The sequence below is a fragment of the Euprymna scolopes genome, chromosome 10, assembly GCF_053919585.1.
Source record: "Euprymna scolopes isolate OS-2025 chromosome 10, ASM5391958v1, whole genome shotgun sequence".
Classification (NCBI taxonomy): Eukaryota; Metazoa; Mollusca; class Cephalopoda; order Sepiida; family Sepiolidae; genus Euprymna; species Euprymna scolopes.
The window spans coordinates 27425820-27431819 of record NC_136491.1 but is presented as its reverse complement, the minus strand read 5'-3'; the positions used below and the strand labels follow the sequence as shown (position 1 = coordinate 27431819).

At 37.6% G+C, this 6000-nt stretch overlaps 1 protein-coding gene across 3 annotated transcripts in view; it reads left to right on the top strand.

Annotated features, from left to right (window-relative positions):
• The first annotated feature begins 4523 nt into the window (after positions 1–4523).
• LOC145285889 (uncharacterized) overlaps positions 4524–6000 on the top strand; it is a 131027-nt gene continuing 129550 nt past the window's right edge. The window contains exon 1 of one of the 3 annotated variants that reach the window (XM_080134352.1): positions 4524–5031. The gene's annotated coding sequence lies outside the window, so the exon portion shown is untranslated. The remainder of the gene's footprint in view (positions 5032–6000) is intronic. The other 2 variants (XM_080134350.1, XM_080134351.1) reach the window with 2 other exon arrangements.

The following is a 6000-nucleotide window of genomic DNA, read 5'->3' as shown; positions in this document are numbered from 1 at the left end:
TCTAAGCGAAACATTAGACCAACTTCTTCTCTAGATGAGTTCGTAATTAAAGGATACTCTAACTTAACCTCTAAATCTGACCCACAAAATCGCTGTGTGCCTACATTAAAGACGACTTTCCATGTGGTAGGGACATCTCTAGAGAAGATCCTAATTTACCTTACATGTGCTTCCTGGTTGCACTTGCTCAAACTACTGCGTTTATATTTGCACTCTATCGTCCCCACAACAGTTGAATTACTATCTTCAATAGCATAACTGAGAAAATTGACCATGTCTTATCTGAATACCCCTCAGCTAACATCTACGTCTGTGGGGACTTCAATGTTCACAATGTGGAATGGGTAACCCACTCTAACAAGACCAATGACGAGGGGAGGTTCTGCCACGATTTCTCCATTGCTTATGACCTCACTCAGATTGTCCAAGAACCCACCCGCATTCTAGACGGTCAGTATGCAAGTCTCCTAGACCTCTTTCTCACAACTTGCCCTGAGCTGTGCTCATCTTTCGTTCAGTCCCCACTAGGATCTTCCGACCACTCTGTTGTATCGGTCAAGATAAAAATAAAATGTAATAGGTCCTCAGACATACCTCTCCATCGTACAGTGTATCGATATTCTATGGCTGACTGGGATAGCTTCCGCACATTTATATCAAACCTACCTCTACGTGCCATGTTTAAAAAGGATGTGTCCTCTATAGTATCAGACCTGACGGAATGGTTAACTGTAGATATAGACAGTTTCATCCCCTCGAAAAAGTTCCAGCAAAAACCTAACAGCCAGCCGTAGTTCTCCCCAGAATGTGCTGCTGCCATTGCGCACAGAAATCACTTTTTCCATTGCTTCCAACGTAATAGATGTACTGAGACTAAAGCCGCCTTCAGGACTACCAGCAACCACTGTAAAAAAGTAATAAAGAAGGCAAGAGAGTTATATGCTCAGTTTGTCAAGTTCAAGATAGCTGAGCAGCGGCTTAGTTCCCATCAGTTCTGGCAAATAGCAAACAGAATCCTCAACAGAAGTGAGAGCTCTATCCCAACTAACATCAATGGACCTGAGTTAATATCGTCAGCATCAGACAAAGCCAATCTCTTTGCCAAGAACTTTGCAGCCAATTCTACCCTTTACGACCAAGGCCACCAACCCCCAGTATTCCCTTGTATATCAGAAAACATGCTAAGTGACATACAAATATCTATATGCGATGTTGCCAAGCTAATCAAAAACCTTGATTCCAGGTATTCCAGTCATAGTGCTCAAAGGCTTCAACCGGAACTAGCGCCCATACTTACCAAGTTATTTAAGCGTTGTCTTAAGAAGAAATGCTTCCCAACACCTTGGAAAATCTCATCAGTATGCCCTGTATTTAAGAACTCAGATGATCGCTCATCTCCCTCTCAGTACAGACCAATAAGTCTCCTATGCATCATAAGTAAGCTGCTGGTATCTGTGCTAAACAAGGAAGTAGTCGACCATCTCAGCAAAAATAAACTTCTTAGTGACATACAATATGGTTTCTGTTCTGCTAAATCTACAGCAGACGTACTTACAGTTATATCTCATAGGATTGGCGAATCCCTCGATGGAGGCTTCCTCTCTAGGGCAATTGCTCTTGACATATCAAAGACCTTTAATAAGGTATAGCATAAAGGCATACTTCACAAGATCTCCAGTCATGGTATAGCTAGAAATGTCTTCTCAACTATTAAATCATTTCTCTCTGATAGGTTCTTAAGAGTAGTGGTTGATGGGCAGAAATCAGAGGCTCTCAGTATTAATGCTGGAGTCCCTCAGGGGTCCATCCTGGGTCCAACTCTTTTCCTGATCTATATCAATAATCTTCCAGACCACATCCTTAGATCATTCATAGACATTTATGCTGACGACACTACCATCTATGGAAGCACTTTGAAGACCGTAAACAAGCAAGTTCTCTCTGACTCTCTCTCTCTCTCTCTCCTCTGATCTTGAGCACGTGGTACAGTGGGAAAAGAAGTGGCTGGTTACTTTTAATACATCTAAAACCAAGCTTCTATCTTTACATCATCAATGCTCTGCTGCCCAGCTGCCATCAATCAAAATGAATGGCTCTCGTTTTGGGGAGACTTCATGTTTTGACAAGCTTCTGGGCTTGACCTTTACTCCCGATCTGAAATGGAATACGTATATCAAATCAATTGTCAAAGTCGCTGGAAAGATGGTAGGATCCTTCTACCGTTCCAGTAGATATGTCACTCCTGATGCAATTCTCCACCTATATAAAAGCCAGGTTCAGCCAACGATGGAGTACTGTTGCCACATCTGGGCAAGAGCTGCTAGAAGCAGCTTATCCTGTCTTGACAGAGTTCAAAATAGACTTCGTAGCTTAGTGGAGGATGCCCTTTTCTCTTCTCTGCAACCTCTTTCCCACAGAAGAGACGTAGCGAGCCTGTCCCTGCTTTATCGTTATTTTCATGGCAGGTGCTCATCTGAACTTTCACGAAAAACACTTGTCTTACCAGAACCACTATCAACAATTACCCACACTCTTTATTCGTGCCTACACCTAAACGTAGATTTCATGAACAGGGACAGGGTCTCTTTCTTAGAACTGCTCGCCTGTGGAACTCTATTCCGCTTGCCTGCTTTCCAGCTGACTACAATCTGATTGTCTTCAAATCCAACGTGAACAAGTTCTTATTGAACCGTCCCCCTAAGTCATCCAAGTTACAAAATTCCCACTAATGTTTACTATGCTAAAATCACAATGAATAATGTATACCCATTAACCCTTATCCTCGAGTGGCCTTTTCACTTGAAACCGCACCAAAGAACATAATCATGGTTGGAAACTTTTCATCACCTTGAGCACATCCCTGTTATTTGTGGCAATCTAGTGATGCATTTTGAGGGTGCCAGCAATGGTCTTGTTGTCATCACTTGGGTCAGTAGAGAGCATGAGTTGTACAGTGGCACATCTCCTATCTCGCTCGTTGAACATTGTGTCACTTTCAGACATGATAGATGGCTTTTATCACTCTTGAGATTTTTATATATATAATTATTTCCACAGCCAAAGTCGAAGCTCACAAGAGCCATGACAGCCAAGAAACCGTAAGTCTAAGACTAGAGTTTCGCCTTCATTTGGACTAATCAGTTAGACATACACAAACCTCTTGGATGCTGGGTTTGAATCCTGTGTTCGGATATGTCTAATTGATGAGCCCAAATGAGGACAAAATTCAAGTTTTGGACTTCCGGTTTGTTGGCTGTCATGGCTTTTGTGAGCTGCGACGTTGTTTGGCTGTGGAAATAATTATATAATCTCTCACATTCTGAAAATCATTGGCTGTGGAAATGGAGGGGAGACTAAAACTTGCTGCTATGGTTTCAAATGATCTGAAATAACAGCGAGGGGAGACTTGATTCCAAATATTTCTCATGTGTTATATTTTCCCTCTTTTGGAAATAGGGTACGATTATGAATATCTCCAGTATCAAATAATCTTTATACAGGGTGAAATTTACTTTATGTGTGAAAAACAAACAGGGGAGATATAACATATGAGAAATATTTGGAATCAAGTTTCCCCCTGCTGTTATTTCAAATCATTTGAAACCATAGTAGCAAGTTTTAGTCTCCCCCTCCACTAAGGACAGAGGTTTGGAGGAAATATCATATATTTTGTAATTCATATGCAAAACTAGGAAAACAAATGATCATGATTGAAACATTTTATGGCTGTAAAAAAGTGTCAAACCTAGACTCTGAATAATGGATGATCCCTTTAATGCCTGGCCTTAAGGGCAAATGTCCCATAGCCCACTACACAATTCAGGTTATTACCTTTCCAACGAGCCTTCATTTGTTAAATTCTGATCAATAGTCGCTGAGATTTGGAGCTTATATATATGCTCGAAGCTAAATTGAATATTGAAATGCTCATATCTTTGGTTCTATGAGACGAAACTATATAAAGATTTGCAGGATTTTTGAAGATTATGATACTATTCTATGGTTATAATTTGATGACAATTGGTAAAAAAAAAAAAGGACCTATATTTTCAAACCAATAAAATATGCCCAAATTTGCCTATTTGTATATATAGTGCCCTGACCTGGCAGGCTAGCTTTAGTTTTGCTGCTTTGAGATGAATTTTGCCGAGGTTTTTTTTTTATTTATTTATTTTTTTATTTATTTATTTATTTATTTTTTGCATGATTGTCTCTCCTGTGGCATTGCCAGGCCACTAATATATATATATATATATATATATATATATATATATATATATATATATATATATATATATATATATATATATATATATATATATATATATATATATATATAATATACACCCAAACAAATACCTAACCTCTGCTACCTTCTTTCGTGTTTTTATACGTGTTTTATGTAACTATTAAGGACGCCTTTTCTCTTGTCCCCAACAGCAGTCGCTGAGTGATGCATGCATCGTATCTGCATTACGGAATGAAGAAGACGAAAAGAATAAAAAAAGAAAAAAAAGAAAGAAAGGAAAGGAAAAAAGCACCGACTCCGCTAAGATCGCATCTTTGCTTTCCCACCAAAAACCACGCTACCGACGAATAGTTCGCTTAGTCAATCTTTTAACACTTATCCCCTCCCCCACCTCATTGTTTAGTGTAGCATAACGTATCGTATTTGTGATATACGTTGAGTTGTTTACAACCGGTTTTGGTGGCGGTACGTGATTCCTCCTCTGCCACTGCTTACGGACAGGTTTTCAGCGTTTGTGCGCATCGAGTGCAGTGACATACCCACCTAAGGAATCTCTTTTCAATCGGATTTGCGTGTTCCCTATCTTATCCATTATTACGGGCACAAAAGCGTAACAATCGTGCGGGAAGAAAAAAAGGGGATTTGAACCCATCATTCAGCCCTTTTAAAACTGTTTGTTTTGTTTTTGTTTTGTTTTCTACGACCGGTCGTAGAAAAAAAAAAAAAAAAACTTCAGCCCAAACAAATTCAAAACTAAACTTCACCAATCAATACTAAAACAAGTAAGTCAGTAAAAAAAAAAAAAAAAAAAAAAAAAAAAAGTAATTTTTTTATAGAACCAGTGAACCAGAACCACTCCCATAACTAATTGTGTGTTAATTTGTTGGTTTGATTTTGTTTGTTTTGTTTTGTTTTGTTTTTTGTTTGTTTATTTTTATTTATTTTTTTGTTGCAATTTTAAAGGAGATATAATAATTTGTTTTGTTTTTTTTCTTGGGGGTGGGAGTAAAATTATTCTCAGGGCACTTGAAAATCAACAATAAAAAATACCTGATTAAAGATGGGAGTGATTCTATAATATTACCTTAAAATTGTTCATTAAAAAAAATTGTTATTCTTTTACCATTCATGATTTTAAGTCCTTTTATGTGCAATTATTATTATTATTATTATTATTATTATTATTATTATTATATTAGTTAATTACTGTTTGTTTACTATAAAATAAGACGATCTTTTCTTTCCGATGCCTTTGCGTGCGTGTTTCGGTTTTAAGAGCGAATATTAGTAATTTTATTGAAACCATACTACTAATCTTAAATCCGGGCGTTCAGGGGGGGGGGTATAATTGGGCTACTCGGACATAGGGTTAGTGAAAATATTAAAAAAAAATACACACACATACAATTGGAAACGGGAGTGATTCTATAAAATTACTCGACTATTATTATTGTTGTTATTATTATTGTTTCATACGAAAAAAAAAAATAATGTCGACCCAGAAAACTTAAATAAATCTTATTTATTTTGAAATGCCCTCATCCAACCCGATGTACTTGGATGCTTGTTCTGCTAAAAATTGTTTTGAAATGATTCTGCTGCTGCCAATTGTTGGAATATTTTGCCAACGCTCTTGTCGACGAATGATTGTTGCGTCTTTTGGGCAGAATATAAGCAATTTCCAATTGTTAACGCCTTTCCTTCTTCCAATTGTTTCGCGAATTCGTTTGCTGTTTTTATTTTTATTAATT